General features: G+C 36.6%; 1 long non-coding RNA gene across 1 annotated transcript in view; it reads left to right on the top strand.

Moving 5' to 3' along the window:
* Positions 1–18,703, top strand: part of LOC122904864 — a 45,863-nt gene extending 27,160 nt beyond the window's left edge. The window contains exons 4-5 of the long non-coding RNA XR_006384279.1: positions 17,412–17,492; positions 17,898–18,703. This is a non-coding gene — a long non-coding RNA (uncharacterized LOC122904864). The remainder of the gene's footprint in view (positions 1–17,411; positions 17,493–17,897) is intronic.
* Positions 18,704–21,345: the final 2,642 nt, after the last annotated feature.

Genomic DNA, 21,345 nt, shown 5'->3' with positions numbered 1-21,345 from the left:
TCCCAGGATCCTGGGATCGAGCCCCGTATCAGGCTCTCTGCTCAGCAGGGAGCCTGCTTCCCTCTCTCTCTGCCTGCCTCTCTGCCTATCTCTGTCTGTGAAATAAATAAATCTTAAAAAAAAATGTCTATACCACCCAAAGCAATCTACACATTCAATGTAATCCCAATCAAAGTAACACCAGCATTTTTCACAGAGCTAGAACAAACTTTTCTAAAATTTGTAATGGAATCAGGAAAGACCCTGTATAGCCAAAGCAATGTTGAAAAAGAAAACCAAAGTGGGAGCCATCATAATTTCAGACTTTAAGCTCTATTACAAAACTGTAATCATCAAGACAGTATGGTACTCGCACAAAAACAGACACATACGTGAATGGAATAGAGAACACAGGAATGGACCCTCAACTCTATGGTCAACTAATCTTTGACAAAGCAGAAAAGAATAGCCAATGGAAAAAAAAAAAACAGTCTCTTCAACAAATGGTGCTGGGAAAACTGGGCAACAATGTAAGAGAATGAAACTGGACCACTGACTTACAACGTATACAAAAATAAATTCAAAATGTATGAAAGACCTAAATGTGAGACAGGAAACCATCAAAATCCTAGAGGAGAACCCAGGCAGTAGCCTCTTTGACCTCAGCTGCAGTAACTTCTTACTAGATATGTCTCTGGAGGCAAGGGAAACAAAAGCAAAAATGAACTGTTGGCACCTCATGAAGATAGAAGCTCCTGCATAGCAAAGGAAACAATCAAGAAAACTGAAAGGCGAGTGAAAGAATGGGAGAGATATTTTCTTTCTTCTTCTTCTTCTTCTTCTTTTTTTTTTTTAAGATTTTTATTTTTTGACAGAGAGAGAGATCACAAGTAGGCAAAGAGGGGTAAGAGGCTTAGTCCACTGAGCCTCCCAGGTGCCCCTGGGAGAGAGATTTTTCAAATGACATATAGAATAAATGGTTATTATCCAAAATCTATTAAGAACTTATCAATCTTAACACCCAGAAAACAAATAATCCAGTTAAGAAGGGGCAGAAGATGTGGCATCTGGGTGACTCAGTTGTTTAAGCGTTTGCCTTCAGCTCAGGTCGTAATCTCAGGATCCTGGGATGGAGCCCTGTGTCAGGCTCCATACTAATTGGGGAGTTTGCTTGAGGATTCTCTGTCTCTCTCTCTCTCTTTCTCTCTCTCTCTCACCACCCCCACCTGTCCCCCAACTCATGCTCTCTCTGTCTCTCACACAAATAAATAAAATCTTTAAAAAAGGGGTGGGGAGGGGCGCCTGGGTGGCTCGGTGGGTTAGAGCTTCTGCCTTTGGCTCAGGTCATGATCCCAGGGTGCTGGGATCGAGTCCCGCATCGGGCTCTCTGCTCAGCAGGGAGCCTGCTTCCTCCTCTCTCTCTCTGCCTGCCTCTCTGCCTACTTGTGATCTCTCTCTGTCAGATGAATAAATAAAATATTTAAAAAAAAAAAGGGGGTGGGGACAGGAATAGACATTTTCCAAAGAAGACACCCAGATGCTAACAGACACATGAAAAGATGCTCATCACTCATCATCGTGGAAATACAAATCAAAACTACAATGAGATACCACCTCACATCTGTCAAAATGGCTAAAATCAACAACTCAGAAAACAACAGATGCTGACAAGGATGTGAACCCTTTTGCACTGTTGATGGGAATGCAAATTGATGCAGCCACTCTGGGAAAGTACAGAGGTTCCTCAAAAAGTTAAAAATTGTACTATGAGGGATTTATCCAAAGGATACAAAAATGTTGATTCAAAAGGGCACATGCACCGCTATGTTTATAATAGTACTATCTGCAATACCCAACTTATGGAAAAAGCCCAAATGCCAATGAATGGATAAAGAAGTGGAATATGTGCATGTGAATGTATATGTATATATGTATACATATATAATATATGTATATATAATATATATTAGAATATTACTCAGCCATCAAAAATAATGAAATCTTGCCCTTTGCAATGACATGGGTGGAACTAGAGAGTATTATGTTAAGCAGAGTAAGTCGGTCAGAGAAAGATAAGTATCTTATGATTTCACTAATACGTGGAATTTAAGAAACAAAACATGAACATAAGGGAAGGGAAGGGAAATTAAACAGATAAAATAAATTAAAATAGAGGGGAAGGCAAACCATAAGAGACTGTTAACTGTAAGAACAGACTGAGGGTTGCTGGAGGGGAGGTGGGTGTAGGAATGGGATAACTGGGTGATGGCTATTAAGGAAGGCATTTATGATGACTAGGAATTATGTGTAAGTGATAAAACACGAAATTCTACTTCTTTTTTAAAAAATATTTTTATTTATTTATTGGACAGAGAGAGATCACAAGTAGACAGAGAGGCAGGAAGAGAGAGAGGGGGGAAGCAGGCTCCCTACTGATCAGAGAGCCTGAGTGGGACTGGATCCCAGGACCCCAAGATCGCGACCTGAGCGGAAGGCAGCAGCTTAACCCACTGAGCCACCCAGGTGCCCTCCTTTGTTTTTTTTTTTTTTTTTAAAGAAATATTTTATTTATTTATTTGAGAGGGGGAACACAAGTAGGGGGAGCAATAGGCAGAGGGAGAAGGAGATGGAGATTCCCCGCTGAGCAGGGAACCTAACTTGGGGCTCGATCCCAGGACCCTAGGATCATGACCTGAGCTGAAGGCAGAAGCTTAGCCGCCTGAGCTATCCAGACACCCTTACTAAATTCTACTACTGAAGCCAATGCAACACTATATGTTAACCAAGCAGAATTTAAATTAAAAAAAAAAAAAAGGAAAAGACAAAGCTCACTAACTTGTAAATTTAAAAGTAGAATATAATATTGGATATACAAAAATGTGTAAAAATATATGTGACTATAACACATTTGCCTATGAATATGTATAAATAGATATGTCAATATTAGGTATCATATAGTGTGTCAATATATGTATACGTATAGATTTAACTGCAAAAGTTTAGAGTCATTGAGTATAAATAGGTGTTATATAAATATAAACAGGTGTTATCTGTGTGATAGTTTTGATGTGAATACTTTACAATAAATTACTTTTATAATGACTATTTATTTTTAAAGATTTTATTATTTTGGAGAGAGAGAGAGCACGTGCACATGTGGGGAAAGGGACAGAAGGAGAGCGAGAGAGAGAAAACCTCAAGAAGACTCCACACTGAGCTTGGACCTGGAAGCAGGTCTAGATCTCATGAAATTGAGATCATGACCTGAGCTGAAACCAAGAGTTGGGTGCTCAACTGACTGAGCCGCCTAGGTGCCCCTATAATAACAATTTAAAAATTACATATTGTAAGTAAAGTATAATAAGCTCTAAAATTACATGGACTTGGGTCACATTTATGCTGTGGTATTTATTAATTTCTCTGAGTCACTCTTTTATCTTCTATTAAAGTGGAATTATAATAGATTCCTTACAAGGTTTATAAGAAGATCATATTGACAATATATGAAACTTTAACACTTTATTTTTTAATCTTTTTAAAAGATTTTATTTATTTATTTACTTGACAGAGAGAAAGAGACAGCGAGAGAGAGAGAGAGAACACAAACAGAGGGAGTGGGAGAGGGAGAAGCAGGTCTCCCCCTGAGCAGGGGACCCGGTGCAGGACTGAGCCAAAGGTGCTGAGCCTAAGGCAGGTAGACTACCAACTGAGCCACCCAGGCGCCTAGCTTTAACACTTTAATAAATAATTGGACTTCTGGAGCTTATGGGTGGCTCGGCCTGTTAAGAGTCAGCCTTCAGCTCAGGTCATGATCTGAGTCCCAGGATACTGCTACAGAGTGAATGTTTGTGGCCCTCTCAAATTCATATGCTGAAACTGAATCCCCAGTGTGATGGTATTTGGATGTGGGGGTATTTGGAAGGTGATTAAGTTATGAGGGAAGAGCCCTCATGAACTGGATTAGTGCTTTCAGAGAGTTCCTGGCCCGTTCTACTCTATGAGGACCCAGCAAGAAGATGGGTTTCTATGGACTAGGAAACATGCTCTCACTAGGCACCAAATGTTTTCGCATCTTGATCTTGGACTTCCCAACCTCCAGAATGGTGAGAAATAAATGTTTTTTGTTTAAGTCACTTGGACCATGCTGTTTTTAGGCTAGTAGCCCAAATGGACTAGGACACAACGTTCCATAGTTTACCAAAAAATAAAATTATATGTATATGTAATATATTTATATTATAAACACACTATGTATGTTTTAAGTTATATTTATAAAATATATACATTAAATTAGATATGTAAAAAGAACAATGGTGGGATAAACTAGCGAAAGGCCATAGCATTATTAGTGAATATTTTTATTAGGTAAGTTAATGAGTATAATATATAACATTAGTGAGTCTGATTGCCTCATATTTTTGGAATATAAATAGTAATTTTTGTTAGGAGAAAATCTATTTTTTTAAAAGATTTTATTTGTTTATTTGACAGGCAGAGATCACAAGTAGGCAGAGAGGCAGGCAGAGAGAGAGAGCGGGGCAGGGGGGCAGGGGAGCAGGCTCCCTGCTGTGCAGAAAGCCCAATGTAGGGCCAGATCCCAAGACCGTGGGATCATGACCTGAGCTGAAGGCAGAGGCTTTAACCCACTGAGCCACCCAGGTGCCACAGGAGAAAATCTTTATCATCCATAATATATATCCTTTGAAAATTTTCTGCATTTGTAAGTATTTCCATAATTGACAATATGCTTATGTATCCTATAGAAACCAGATGTGATACATTGAGATGTTCAAGAGATAATTGTGCTTCTGGAATTTGGAGAATAGAAGAACTTTAAGGTTAACACAGTGAAATGCAAAGAGCAGTTATAAATTGGGCCCACTAAAATGAAAAGTGGGGATCTTCCTATAAGACTTTATGAAAAGTAGATCCAGGTCTTTTGGTTTTATTTTAAGGTTGGGTTAGAAGATAAACTAACTCCTTTTTTTCTCACAATTAAGTTTGTGTAGGTGTTGTAGTAAAATTTATCCCTTCCTTAAAAGTAATAGCAAAAGGGAATAAAGTTTTCTATACCTAGGGCTAATATAAAATTGCAACTCAGATGAAATTTCTCTTTCATGTACCCTCTAATATAAATCCAGATTCATAAATTTCAGCTTTCTGTTTGGACAGTCTATAAAAAGATAATCTAAGTTGAGTTTAGTAAATGTCTAGTTATATAAAAAAATCTCAACATACCACACATTTGCATTAATGATCTTTTATTATAATATTTATTACTGTTCAACAACTGTGATATCTAGGTCATGGAGGAAGATATTGGCAGACATAGTTCCTCCCCTTAAGGTAGTTGTAGTTTATGATAACATGGATAAGAACAGTCACATAAAGTGTATTTGGGCAAATAATACTAGTATCAAATAAGAAATTTAAGAATAATAAACTGAAGTTTTGGTGCATTTTGGAAGAAAGAAGCAAAATAGTTATTCATATTTAAATAAATTTTAAAATTGTTACTTCTTCTATGGTCCTAGGTAGAAATTCAAGGAAAATATGACTTTAGTGATAACTTAAATAGTAAAAGGAAATAGGTCAGAGAAAGCCAGGAGATAGATACACTTGATATTAGGGAGATTTCTTGCAGTACAGTGATAAATTTTATCCATTGAGAATATAATTAGATTATATATCACCTAAAAATGTAGTAATATGATAAAGTCATTAGTAACCAAAAATTGAGAGTCCCATAACTTGACTTGTTGAGATGGCAGGAAGCATTATTGATAAAACATCTGATTTAAAAAAAAAAAAAGATTTTACTTATTTATTTATTTGACAGAGACAGAGGCAGCAAGAGAGGGAGAGGGAATCCAAGCAGGCAGAGTAGGAGAGGGAGAAGCAGGCTTCCTGCTGAGCAGGGATCCTGATGCAGGGCTCCATCCCAGGACCCTGGGTCCTGATCTGAGCAGAAGGCAGACACTTAACGACTGAGCCACCCAGGTGCCCCAACATCTGATATTTTTAAAAATATCATTCTTTTTCTTTATATTAAGAGTTTTATTTTCATTATCTTATTTATTTTTTATTTTTAAGTGTATTTTTAATTTAACTTCAGTTAACATATAATGTAGTATTAGTTTCAAAGGTAGAGGTCAGTGATTCATCAGTCTTATATAATACCCAGTGGTCATTACATTACATGCCCTCTTTAATGTCCATTACCCAGTTACCCCATCCCTCAACCCCCCTCCCCTCCAGGAACCCTGTTTGTTTCCTATGATTAAGAATCTCTAATGGTTTAATCTTCCTATCTGGGTTCATCTTGTTACATTTTTTCCTCTCTTCCCCTATGATCCCCTCTTTTGTTTCTTAAATTCCACACATGAGTGAGAGCATATAGTAATTGTTTTTCTCTGATTGACTTATTTTGCTTAACATAATACCCTCTAGTTCTATTCAGTCATTGCAAATGGCAAGATTTCATTTTTTTTGATGGCTGAGTGATATTCCCTTCTAGTGCAATTGCTGGGTCATAGAGTAGCTCTATTTTCAACTTTCTGAGAAATCTCCAAACTGTTTTGCAGAGTGACTGAACCAGTTTGCATTCCCACCAACAATGTAAGAGGTTCCTCTTTCTCTGCAACCTTGCCAGCATCTGTTGTTTCCTGAGTGGCTAATTTTAGCCATTCTGACTGGTGTGAGGTGATATCTCATTGTGGTTTTGATTTGTATTTCCCTGTTGCTGAGTGATGTGGAGCACTTTTTCCAGTGTCTGTTGGCCATTTGTATGGAGAAATGTCTGTTCATGTCTTCTGCCCATTTCTTGATTGGATTATTTGTTTTTTGGGTGTTGAGTTTGATAAGTTCTTAATAGATTTTGGATACTAGCCCTTTACTTGATAAGACATTGGCAAATATTAGGGCGCCTGGGTGGCTTAGGTGGGTTAAAGCCTCTGCCTTTGGCTCGGGTCATGATCTCAGGGTCCCAGGATCGAGCCCCATATTGGGTGGGCTGTCTGCTCAGCGGGGAGCCTGATCCTCCCTCCCCATCACCTGCCTCTCTGCCTACTTGTGATCTCTGCATGTCAAATAAATAAATAAAATCTTTTTAAAAAAAGGCATTTGCAAATATCTTCTCCCATTCTGTCTGTTGTCTTTTGGTTTTGTCTACCGTTTCCTTTGCTATGCAAAAGCTTTTAATCTTGATGAAGTCCCAGTAGTTCATTTTTGCCCCTGTTTTCCTTGTGCTATGGCTGAGGTCACAGAGGACACTGCAGTGTTCTCTTCTAGGATTTTGATGGATTCCTGTCTCACATTTAGGTCTTTCATCCATTTTGAATTTATTTTTGTCTATGTTGTAAGGATGTGGTCAAGTTTCATTCTTCTACATGTGGTTGTCCAATTTTCCCAGAACCATTTGTTGAAGAGACTGTCTTTTTTCCATTGGTTATTCTTTTCTGCATTGTCAAAGATTAGTTGACCATAGAGTTGAGGGTCCATTCCTGGGTTCTCTATTCTGAGAAAGAGAATTCCATTGATGTACATGTCTGTTTTTGTGCCAGTACCATACTGTCTTGATGATTACAGCTTTGTAATCGAGCTTGAAGTCCAGAATTGTGATGCCTCCAGTTTTGGTTTTCTTTTTCAATATTCCTATGGCTATTTGGGGTCTTTTCTGGTCCCATACAAATTTTAGGATTATTTGTTCTTGCTCTGTGAAAAAGGTTGATGGTTTTTTGATAGGATTTGCATTGAATGTATAGATTGCTATAGGTAGCATAGACATTTTCACAATATTTGTTTTCTAATCCATGAGCATGGAATGTTTTCCTGTTTCTTTGTGTCTTCCTCAATTTCTTTCATGAGTGTTCTGTAGTTTTCTGAGTACAAATCCTTTGCCGCTTTGGTTAGATTTATTCCTAGGTATCTTAGGTTTGGGGAGCAATTGTAAATGGAATCAATTCCTTAATTTCTCTTTCTTCTGTATAGGAATGCAACTGATTTCTGTGCATTGATTTTATAGCCTGCCACTCTGCTGCATTCCTGTATGAGTGTCTTTTTTTTTTTTTAAAGATTTTATTTATTTATCAGAGAGAGAGAGGGGGAGAGAGCTAGCACAGGCAGACAGAATGGCAGGCAGAAGCAGAGGGAGAAGCAGGCTCCCCGCCGAGCAAGGAGCCCGATATGGGACTCGATCCCAGGACGCCGGGATCATGACCTGAGCTGAAGGCAGCTGCTTAACCAACTGAGCCACCCGGGCGTCCCAATGTATGAGTGTCTTTTAATTGGGGCATTTAGCTTATTTACATTCAGAATAACTGTTGAAAATTCATATTGAAAGATATGAATTTAGTGCCATTGTATTATCTGTGGAGTCACTGTTTCTGTGTATTGCCTCTATTCCTTTAAGATCTATGTTACTTCTGGGCTCTGTCTTCACGTAAAGGATCCCCTTTAATATGTCTTGCAGGGCTGCTTTAGCGATCACAAATTTTTTTAGTTTCTCTTTGTCCTGGAAACTTCTTATCTCTCCTTCTGTTTGGAATGAACTTCTTGCTGATAAAATATTCTTGGCTGCATATTTTTTCTTATTTAGCACCCTGAATATATCATGCTAGTCCTTTCTGGCCTGCCAGGTCTCTGAGGATAGGTCTTCTGCCATCACGTTCATGAGACACAGTATCTTTTGACCAGCACCAAAATTTTTAGCTTTCAGGAAGGAGAGGAGGGGAGTAACACAGCACACAAAGCAACACCATGGCAAAGGCTATTCTTCTGCATGACTAACATGCATTGCTTTTGATTGCCAGTCATTCCATACTCAGGACAATGTAATCATGAAGATGCTAGACAACCTGGTCAGCACAGCAGTCCCTTTCACTTTTTTCTTAATTAGGCACACAGGTGCTCAAAATTAAACCCGATGTACAAAAAAGTTCCTTTTTTAATCATTATAGATTATTCATTATTTTCTCTGGACATAAAGCAAGTGCTTGGTTTAGCATGTAGTTCTTGGCTGGGTTCTCACTTATCTTCTATCTGGTGTCCTATTTTTCTACAAGTTTCGTGAACCATATGAGTAGGAGACTTCACCTACTCAGGAGAAGGGTCAAATCCTCAGGAATCCCTAAAGGTAAAGAAAAAGCCACAGATACAGCTGTTAACTTTTCCCTTCCAGTGTCACCATATGGATTTTTGAGAGTTGAATAAATCCTATAATTATAATGTTTAGCACAGTGAATGGCAGAGAATGTTTAAGACATACTTGTTAACGCTTCTTATTTGCAATGTTTGACATATAAGATTAATAACTTGGTTTTGAGGTTTTATCTGAACAGATTTCATTTAGGATGTGAAATCTGTAACTGTGGTCAATGGCTTATTCATTCTGCTGTTGTTGCTGCTGCTGCCACTATTACTGCTACTGAACACAAACATCTTTTTATTTTTCCTTAATAATTGTATTTGGAAGCAATTTTTACATTGCTTTTAGTTAAGAACTGAAGATACCTGATTTTCCTTTGTTTCCATTTTTATTACTAAACAAACATTTAGATATATATGTAAGTAGCTATTATGGAGAAGAAATTTGGTTATAATATCAAAAACTATGTTTATTTTATAACATTGGACTTAATTCTGGTAGGCAAAGTCATTCAAGATCTTTTTTCTGACCTCAGCAAATTACCGGAATAATTGTCAAATTCTAGTGAAATTTACAAATAGAAATTTATGTTCTATAGAGTTAATTTATATGCATTCTTACCCTTTAGCATCATTGCTCTAGAAGCTAAGCAGACGGGGAGGTGATAGCATTTTGCATTATTAGTCTTCAGAGGACTATAGAAATAGAGCAAGGAAGGGAAGCAAATAAAGCTACTGTGTTGTTTCCAGGGCTACTTTTCTCCCATGACTTCCTGAATCCATAAAACAAAGAAATATCACACTTTCAAGTATCTGGGGGTCCTCTGACCCTGGGCAATCTTATTTTTCACATTTTAAAAGCTTTTGGAGAAAGTTGTTAGAAGAATTTTAGTTTTAGTTATGACATTGTTTCTTGTCTCTCTTCTGTTTCTGCCATTTCTCTTGCCCCTGTATTCATCTTGTTTCTAATTTAGTCTGATAGTATTACAACTTACTTCAACCAACCACTTCAATTTAGAAAATCCTAAGGGGATGGCATAAACAAAGTCTTAGAAAAGTATAAGATAACAATCATCAACCCAAATCAACCCAAACTGGGACGAATTCCCTCTTATCTAACAATTCCTATATATATTTTCTCTTAGAAAGATGCTTCTTCCCCTAGGAGGAGAAACTTCTCTATGATACTCTTTTTGGTAAATAATCTACGAATTTCTAAAGGAGGGAATGAATGTTTTCATTCATTCACTACGATTGCCTTTAAAAGGATTTGTGTCAGGGGATCAACAGGGGCAATGCTTTTGTCTTCAGTGATTCTGTGCTTACACAATATGACTGTTTATTTCCCAGCAAGAGTTAGAGATTTTAGACTCTTAGTAACAGATAATGGCATTAGTTTCCCAGTGAGTTCATGACTTAATCAGGACTTAATCATGTCCTAGCACATAGAGGTTTAATAGTAACACACACTGAGGCCTGAACATCTCAGGCTGATGAAACAAGGAGGAAATTTAGATGTAGTTTGATGGGGGCCAGAATATGAATACAGTTCTAGAGCTAACTCTTGCAGTGAATAATCTTCTGCATATTATCTGAATGGCTCAGAGTATATATGGATATAGAAACTGTGTCCAAACGATAGAGCCATATGCTTTTCTCAGGTTCAGCAATGTGGAAAGTCTAGCTAGCACAATGTGAGATTCGGTGTCTTCCTGGTCCTGATGATCTGCCTACTGTAGAAGAATTCTGACCATTGGAATTGAGGTGGGTTTATGTAGTGGTTCTGTTCAGCATCTGAAGGTGACAGCAAGAATTAAGGAAGATAGGACATCAATACCAAGCAAAGAAGTTATGATTCAGGTAAATGTTCCTTCCCTATTTGAGAGCTGGAACTCAGATCAGCATTGGAATTAGAATTACAGGTTTGCATATATTATTAGCTCATACCTGCTGAGAAGTTGATGCATTCTGTGGCTGTGCTGGCCTGGACACCATATAATGTATTTACACTGAGAAATCAGTTATAAGTCTTATAGAACGGTAAGCCAAGGAGATTGGAGACAAGCCCACCCACCATCTCCTTCATAGCACTCATTTCTGTGCTTCCATGGGATTCTTAGGAACCCTTGGAACACAGTAATAAGATGAGTAGTTTTAGGAAAAGATAGCCGAAATATATAAACATCAGTTTTATAGTTCTTCAAATAAGCTTGATTTAATTAATCAAATTATTTCAAATTAGAAATATGGCCAATAATTATGCTAACCTGTTGGTGTACAGTTTGTTTTTCAAGCAGCAGAGTCCAGTCCATGATGTGAGCCCTGCAATGGTTTTCTATATTTGATACTCATTCTGTAAACTCTTCTCTTTGTTTTCTTTCAAATACCAAGAATACTCAGATTCTCACCGCAGGAATTCTAGGGTTCCTTGGTCTAACATGTTTAGAGACTATTTGGATGATATAATGGGTATTCTTCTGACCTTGAGAAGATGAACCAAGCTATTTAATTAAGATTATAGGTTTATGACTTTGTAACTTGCTTCCACTTTTTTTTTGCTTCACTCTTTAGAAGTAAATCTGCAGAAAGACTACACTTTAGACTCAATGGTAAGCATTTATACTGTATTATACTGCACTCTGTTTAACCTACTGAGTTAACCATATACTGCACTTTGTTAAAATGAATCAGATCAGTTATTTAATGGAAATTGTCTCCAGTTGTAGGTTATCCCTCCGCTTACCTACCTTTTCTATGTTAGAAAACTTCTGTGGTGAATGTGAAATATTCTTCAGGCTTCTGTGTCTCAATTCCCAAGTTTTGGTGTCAGAATCACCTGCAATGCTTATTTAAAAAGCAGATGCCTTTGTCTAACCCTCAACCTACTTCATAAGGCGACTCCGCTCTAATACCAAGCTTAGGAGTCAGCTAGTTGTGGACCCATTCTTCACCCCAGCACTTCTTTACTTGGCAGTTGAAGACAGATATATTCATTCATATTCAGCAACATCTGTTGATTGTCTACTGTGTTCTGGGGACTATTACCTTCCAGTGGCCCCAAATGAACAAGACATATGTCTGTCTTTAAGAAGTATATCATACATGGGAGATAGAGTTCTAAAGCACATCACAATGTGAAACATGGTGCATTAGACAAATTCAAGGTGCAATAGGAACAAAGGAAAAAAATAGCCAATTGCCTTAGGAGAGAAGAGGAGGGTATGTTAATTCACAGAAGATATGACATGTGAGTTGGGTTGGAGCAACTTCCCAGAGAAGCAGACAGATGTCTCGGGGGAAAATAAATATCCCTGTGTGCTCAGAAAGAATGAGTTCTCCTGGAGCCTGCTATACATAAGCAGAAATCCAGGGCCTTAATTGAGAAGGGTTCTGTGACTTATAGTTAAGGATACTCTGCTATCTATAGGTGATGAGAAGTACTGAAAGATTTTGAGGAAAGTGGTGATATGATTAGATGGAGAGCTATAGCTGCTTATGCATGAAAAGGAAAATAATCTCTTAAAAGGCAGTCTGCCTTAATATCTCCACTGCATCAAAATAGCAAAACAACATTGGCTTTATGAATGCATATACAATAAAAAATAATCGGCTTTGATTTTTTAAATGGAATTGATTGTATAACTGCTCTCTGAGACACACAAAGATTCCAGTTATCTTGCTATTGGCAATGTTCCAAATGACACAAATTCTGTTTTTATATAAAGTAAACAAAAGTGCAGTTATTAGGTATATAAACATCTAAATAAAGTGGTGTTATTTTTAAATTCTCCTCTTTCCTATTTGAATTTTGTGTTTGTACGTGGAATTCTTAAATGCAACTCAACTGTGACAGCCGAAACTCTCATATCCCACCCAAAAGTGGCCTGTCTCCATGTTTGTCCTTCATCATCTCAGAGTTCTTGTTCAATCTTCAGGGACAGAGGAGAAATGAAAAAAGCCTAAGGACAGGCCAAGGAGATTCACTGACTATTTATAGAAAAACCTTCTGTTAGAATCAGCTTTTCAAAGAGAGGGAACTAAAGCTTTTTGTGCATGTTTAAAAGAAACAGCAGCATTGTGAAATAAAAAGAAACAACTCCTAAATCAAAGGAATACTCCATAATTCTAAAAGAAGAAGGTAGGAGATAAATGTAAAATTTAACAGTGAACTAAAGCGAAATGATTCTTAGTGTCATCTGTTTTTTCTTATTGTTCTCTTGGGATGTTATATTTTGAGAATATTAGGCAAGTTCTGCTGCTTCCCCAAGACCTGCCGAAAAGTAAAATACTAGGAAGTGAACATCACTTTTGCACCTTGAATCCCAGCTGTAGACCACAGCTGAATTTTTTTGTAAGTACAAAAATTGATAAATGTTGTACAGTGGCTTCAAAGTAACTATACCATTTAAATAATATTTAGCATAATTTTTAAGATTACACTCTTGTGGATCATAAGCCTTGCCCAATTTCAACATTGGAATTGTGAGAGATAGGTTTTCCTTTTTTGTTTGGAACTAATTTCATGGGGCTGTAGTTTTTCGCAACACTTTTATTATATACCCAGGCCCAGAAGATTCCCCCTCCCCCATCTTTTCACTATAATGTTTTCTTCCCATTTTATTCCAGAAGATGCCAAGACAGCCTCCTGGTGGGTTACCTTGGCAACCTCCGTGTCATGTTTTAGAGTGTCCCAGGGCTGCAGTTTTATTTCCATTTGCATGCACTTCAGGCAGCTAACTGTAAATTTAAAAGGCCTGTTGTAGAATCAATCCTTTATTTTTTTTTTTCCTTACAGAATGAAAAACAGATCATTAGGTTTACTGTTCAGTAAAATCCACTTAGGTTTAGTACAGTTTGTAGGAAATCTTGGTCTATCTTCACCGAAGTCATATTTTTCACCTGCCACTTCATAAACTGATGCCATAATGCCACCTAATATAATACACAGTGTATTATATACATAGTATAGTACTCAGCGTGACAGCTTGATCTCATCTTTGAAAAGCATGTCACTTTACAATCTTTTGATGACAATTGTACAAGGCTTTACTCAGTGGAGCTTTTGACATGTCAATCAGGGTAAGGCTGCAGTGACTCAAGATTATTTTATTACATCGAGTTACAAATTTCAAACAGCCCCAATCAAACGAATACTAAAAATATATCATTTTAATTTTCTCATCTAGAGTCCATCTTTTTAGCTATATCGTTTAAAAGCTACTGACATAATTGCTTTTTTATGAGTTTAAAATTCTTTTAAACATATTTTCATAAAAAATAGCTTATAGTTTGTATTAATCTTCAAAGACGACTTACTTCAGCAATTTTATAAAAAGCAAGCAGTATAGTAGGCCTGAAATTGGAGCAAAGGTGTCTATAAAGGCCATAGCGAAGCTGAAATGAAAAGTCATTCTCTTTGAAATGCCAGTATTTCTTAGGCATCAGAGTAGGAGTGATGGATCGTTGTTTTTGCTTCAGGAAGAAAACCACCGTTGTGCATGCTCCACAGTCTGCAAGGTATTTTTTGCTTCTCTGTAAAGACTTTAGGTATTCTATGATCACTTACAACATTCTAGGAGGATGTTTTGCTATGGAATAGTAACATTTTTCTGTTTGACCCAGACTCAATGTTACCTTGAAATTAATAACCTTCTCTTTCAAAGAAAGAGTCTCTGAAGAGCTTTACTGAGTAAATTTGAGTGCTGCCATAAATTGAGCTATATTTCCCCTTTCATTCTTTGGGGGTATTGTCTGAGCACGCTTCGATATGTGCAGGGTAATTCAGTGGCTACTTTCTTTCACAGCATTACCTCCTAGGCTTGATTATTTTTAGCATGTCATATTTTAGCTTCAAATTTGATGAAAAGTGTGGAAATAGATTTGTTCATCTTTGTTCATGATATTCTCTTTTCCAAAGTCTTCCCCATCCTAAGAGTGTTAGGAGAATCTTCTAATATGGTACACCCATTAAGGATGTCTGTGTGTGAATATCATTCTTTTGTAAATATCCTTAAAACAGCATGATTCCTTTAGACATGAGATTGTGACAGACCATTCAATAAATAACAGAGCCTGGACAAGACTTGCCTCGTGCCCCCCCTCCCCACCTCCCCGCCCCTTAACTCCAAAGGGGAGTAAAACTATCTTGAAATCTTAACTTGTTGATGTCAAAATCCTTTGAAGTAGATAATGAGTAGGGGTGCCTAGGTGGTGCAGTCCATTTCACTCTTGGCTTATGGCTCAGGGCATGTTTCAGGGTCCCGGGATCTAGTACTGAGTCAGACGCCATGCTCAGCATGGAGATTCTCTCCCTCTGTTCCTCCTGCTTGTGCTCTCTCTCTAAAATAACTAAATAAATAAAATCTTTTTTTTTTTTAAGATTTTATTTATTTGACATAGCAAGACACAGCAAGAGAGGGAACACAAGCAGGGGGAGTGGGAGAGGGATAAGCAGGCCTCCTACTGAGCAAGGAGCCCGATGCAGGGCTGGATCCCAAGATCCTGGGATCATGACCCAAGCCGAAGGCAGACACTTAAGAACTGAGCAACCCAGGTGCCACTAAATAAATAAAATCCTGAAGTAGATAGTGAGGAGACAGGACTGGTTCCCAGACTAACTTTGATAAAGCCATTCAGCTTGTTCATGGTAGATAAACTAACAAAATTCAAATTTGCCTAATCCACATCTTGTTCTTAAAACACTATTAAAATCTTTCCCAAACATTAGTTCTTCATGACACCAGTGACTTCTTCTAATTTTTAAGTTAGTAGTTTTAACGCTAATATATCAAAGGTTGCTTCTCCTATAACCATAGCAAAGTTAGCTAGCACTGAATGACTGTGGAATAGATTATCTCTGGTTCTGAGCAGCCGTAATTGAAGGCATGAAACAGATCTTTTAGTCCACGGTGACTTTTCATTTAAGATGACATATGAATACACCTATGAAGCCATCAGTACAATGAAGATAATGAGCGTGTCCATCAGCCACAAAACCTTCCTTTTGCCTCTTTGTGATTTCTCATTCACCACTCTCCCAACCAGAGATCAGTTTTCTGTTGCTATAGATTGGTTAGCAATTTCTAGAGTGTTCTATACATGGAACGATACAGTACTCATTCATTTCTGTCTGCCTTCTTGTCACACAGCATGATTATTTTGAGACCCATTCATGTTGCAGTGTGTATCAGGAGTCCCTTCCTTTTATTACCGAGTAGTATTCCACCGTACAGAATTTATCAATTCATCTATTAACCTTTGGGTAGTTTCCAGTTTTTGTCTATTACAAATGAAGTTGTTATGAGTAATAACATATATTTTTGTGCGGACCTAGGTTTCCTTTCTCTTGTATAAATAGGCGTAGAATGGCTGGGTCATATGGTAAATGGGTGTTCACTTTTTTAAGAGTGTCAGACTGTTTTACAATGTGGATATGCATTTTTACAATGTCACTATCTTTGGGCAAGAGTCCCACATTTTCACCGATATTTGGCCCTGTCAGTTTTTTAATTGTCACTACTATAATACATGTTTACTGGTATCCCACTGTTGCTTTAATTTGCATTTCCTAATGACTGATGATATTGAATGTCTTGTCATGTGTGTTTTTGCCAGGTTTATTGAAAACCTTCTTTGGTGAGGTGTCTGTTTAAGCCACTTGCCCATTTTCTATTGGATTTTCTTATTACTGAATTTTAGCAGTTCTTTGTATATTCTAGATACATGTCTTTTAGACATGTTTTGCAGATATTTTCTCTCACCCTGGAATGGATCTTTCCATTTATGGCACAGTGCTTAGAAAAGTAAAATTTGTTAAATTAATGAAATCCAGCTTATCTTTTTTTTTTTTTTAAGAATTTATTTATCTGTCAGAGAGAGAGAGAGAGCACAAGCGGGGGAGCAGCAGACAGTGGGAGAAGCAGGCTTCCTGATGAGCAAGGAGCCCAATGTGGATCTTAATCTGAGGGCCCTGGGATCATAACCTGAGCTGAAGACAGACGCTTAACCAGCTGAGCCACCCAGGTGTCCCTCTCTCTCTCTCTTTTTTTTTTTCCCCTTCTTTTGCGGATCATGCTTTTGGTGTTATATTTAAACAATCTTTGCTTAACTCAGGTCAGAAAAGTTTTCTACTGTTTTATTCTAGATGTTTTAAACTTCTAGGTTTTACATTTAGATTTAAGATCTATTTTGAGTTAATTTTTATATGTGATACAAGGTATGGGTTGAGGTTCTTTTTTTCTTTATTTATTTTCTCTTCTTTCCTTACCTTTTTTTTTTTCTTTGCATAGAGATGCCTCTTTGTTGAAAGACTACATTTTTCCATTGGACTGACTTTGCATCTTTGCTGAATATCAATTACCTATATATTGGTAGGTAAATTTCTTGACCTTGGACACTATTCTACTCCATTAATCTACGTGTTTCTTTTTTCACTTGTTCGTTTGCTTGCCTTCCAACTTTGTCCTATCTCCACTCCTATTTTTCTTCACCCTGGTATAGGCTTTTTATTGTCTATATAACATGTACATATATGTTATGTATATATGTCTCTATATGTGATATATTTATCATATATATATTTATCATATATAATATATATTATGTATGCATCTTAAAATATAATTATTTTGTATAACATGTTTTACAAAAATATTTTATATGTAGTCTTTATTCTGTTTTATACTTTTTATAATAGTCATAATAAAATGTTTAAAGTCTCACTCATATTTCTCTTAGTAAATTTACCTAATGAACTGTATCTAATTTTTCCGTAGTATCTGACTATGGGCATCCATTACATTCTGCTTGTCTGTTCCCAGAAGAATGGATACCTTGTATGCATATGTCTTCAATTTTCTGGAACTACATAAAACATTACAATGGATATCCTTGTAGATATACCTTTGTGAAACTCTGAGAGGATTTCTCTCATTGTGGAGCCATTGGGCCAGAGTTTATACACATATTCAATTTCATTATATACTGAGCAACCATTTCCCAGTAAAACTAGAACAATTTATTTTCCAACCAGTTGTGCAACTGCAGTCCTAGTTCTTTGCATTCTTGACAATGCTTGGTATTATTATTATTTTTTTCAGTTCTATAGGTGTAGAAGTATACATTTTTTAAATTTGCATTTTTCAAATTACTAGTAAATTTGAGCAATTCATTTACATGTAAATTACATGGGTTTCCCCTTTTTGTGACTTGTCTTTTAATTTTTTGGTCAATTTTTCTATCAGTTTGCTATTTATTTCCAGTTTATTTGTGGAGGCTCCCATATTGTAGATTAATGTTATTCAAAGAATCTTCTGCAGTGATGGAAATGTTTTATATCTGTGCCATATGATATAATAATACTAGTGATGTATGACCGTTGTGCACTTGGAATATGGCTGGTGGCACCAAGGAAGTGAATTTTTAATTTAATTTAATTTTTTAAAGAAGTATTTAATTTTAAATTTAATTTAATTTTATGTAATTTCCACAAATTAGTCACTTGTGGTTGGTATCTAGTGTGCTGAAGAGTGCAGCACCTGTTGCTCCCTTGGCAATGTTGACTACTTCCGTTAGCTTATTTCTGGCTGTTATCTGGCAGCTATCTTTTTTTTTTGTAGTCTTTCTCATTCAATAGAAATCTTCATTTTTGATCTGTAAAACACATCAGTTTTTGACTGATGGTTTTCAGTTTCAGGGTTTTCTTTAATATGTACTTTCCCATGTTAAGGTCACAAAGATATTCTCTTGCTTTTTTTTTTTTTTTAATTTACGGTGTCAAATGATTCAGTCTTATTTTCCTCCGTGTAATCATATGGAGTTTTCTCTCCATAATCTATTAAATAATCTCTTTGTAACTCATTGCTTTGTGGAGCCTTATTTATCATGTATCAAATTATGTTTATGTCTTTCTGAGCTCTGTGTTCTTTCTATTGGTTATATCTCTGTTGTGTTTATTCCACATGGTTTTGTTACTGCTGTTATGACATGTTTTAATATCCAATAGGATATGTACCTGGTTTTTTGGTCAACTTTCTCAAAATTGCCTTAACTTTATATATGTCTTTATCTTTCATATAAACTTATTTTTGAACCTTAATCTTTATTTTTAAGGTATAGTTTATATATAGTATGTAGCTCAGTTAATGCATATATGTATATAACCATGTCACTGCTATCTAGAACAAAATATGGAACATGTTCATCACCTCCAGAATGTTCCCATGCCCTTTTATACTCAATATCACTTAATCTCCAGAAGCAGCCGATATTCTGAATTCTATAATTATAGGTTACCACATTCCTTTGGTCTGACTTCCTTCAATCAACATTATGTTTCTGAGATTTACTCATGTTATTACATCAGTAATTTATTCTTTTTGCTGTCATATATTATTCCATTTTGTGAATATACTACCTGGTGTTTTTCTAATTTTATGACACTTGGATGGCTTCCATTTTGGAACTATTTAATGTTATGCTGGTAAACTGGATGGGGTGGAGGAGAAGAAATAGGGAGCCACACTGATTTGCAGCACTTGCCAGTTTCCCTGGTGTAAATGTTTTCACCATAGCCTCATTGAAGTTGCATGGCTTAACAATAAGCTCACAAAATTCCTTATGAGCTTCTGCAAGCTGACTACAACATAAACCTGGAGCTATCATGAATAAAGCTGCCCTGGATATTCTCATATAAGGGTTTTTGTTGTTGTTGCTGTTTTTCTTTCAGTAGATATGAACTAATTTCACTTGGGTATGTGCCAATTGCAGGATTTCTGGTTCATGGCATAGATATTTGTTTAATTAGTAGATACTGACAAATTTCCTAGTTTGCTGATAGTTTTTACAACATATAGGAATAGACTTTATCAATTCCTTTTCTTCATAGAGGGACCTAATCTTGAATTTTTTTTGATCTATCAATAAGAAGAATTTTAGAGATATGTATTTTTTGATGTTAAACTTTACATACATTCATAATGTCAATCATATTTGATCATATTTTCTTAAACACACGTTTGGATTTGCTAGCTAAAAGTTTAGGCATATGTAGAGAGGGGGAGGGAGAGGGAAAGGGACTATTTTTTACTAAAATGAAAACAAAAATATAATATTAGTTTCCAAATTAAGGTTAAAATTTAAAGTGTATAAATTAAAGTATATAAATACGTGTCCAAATATTCTGGTACTGAGTGTTTTTAACATGACTTTCTCCTTATTGCTATTAAATTTTCACTTTCCCTATTCTTTATGACTGTAATCCTAAAACTATCATTTTCAATCCTGGTAGTACATTGGAACCACCTGGGGAGCTGTTACACCAATTCCAGGTTCTCACCCCTACAAATCAGAATCTCTGACGTTGGAACCTAGCCAGTCTTATTATTAAAGCTCTACAGGTGGCATATGTATACAGAGCTGGAGTTGAGATTCAACATTCTGAAGTACATTGAAGTATGGGGCACAGTGCAGTAAATATTGAGAAATGGCTGTGAGAATCACAAAGGTCATCCGTCTCTGCTCACAGAATTTGCTGTGCTGGAGATGCCCAGGTAAATACGAAATACACATGCAAGCGACACACATATGTGCAAGGCTTGAGGTTTGCACCTCAAGTGAAGGCAAAACTTCACTTTTTTGCTACCTTTTTTCAGGTGTTCAGTGTTGAAACACAATACCCCTTATACTATCTTAGTTTTGGAGGAACTCTCTGCTTTCCCTGCTCCAGCTCTTCCACCATCTTCAGCAATGACCTTCACCTGCTGATGGCAATTTGTCAAAATTTGATTAAGGAGAGTAATAAATTAGATGGCCTCTAGTTCTGCTCTATGAAGTTCTGTGATTGCTAGACGTTAATTTTCTTAGCTTTCTTAATTAGTTTTGAGGCTTACCAACCAGCTATCCAGTTGTTTCAAGTGAAACATATATATTTTTCCATTCTATGCTCCATTATCATTTCCCTTCGTAGTCTGAAGAGAAATGCTGAAGAATTTCCAAGTGAGAGTCTACCACATGTCCATGGTCTCAGCAACTTCCTTTGATTTTCCTAATGGGAGAAACCCAGTTTTCCACTCCCCTCTCTCCTCCTCCTTGCTACATACAGATAGGTTTTCCTTGTTCATTTATTCATCCCTGTCTACTTTTGCAAACCACCTGCTTCTGTAAAAGTGCACTTAAAGAACTCTAAAAATGTCACAGATCCCTAATTAACAAAGTAAAATTTCT

This window comes from Neovison vison, chromosome 4, assembly GCF_020171115.1.
Source record: "Neovison vison isolate M4711 chromosome 4, ASM_NN_V1, whole genome shotgun sequence".
Taxonomy (NCBI): Eukaryota; Metazoa; Chordata; class Mammalia; order Carnivora; family Mustelidae; genus Neogale; species Neogale vison.
The sequence above is the reverse complement of the archived record's forward strand: the minus strand, read 5'-3'. Positions and strand labels throughout refer to the sequence as shown.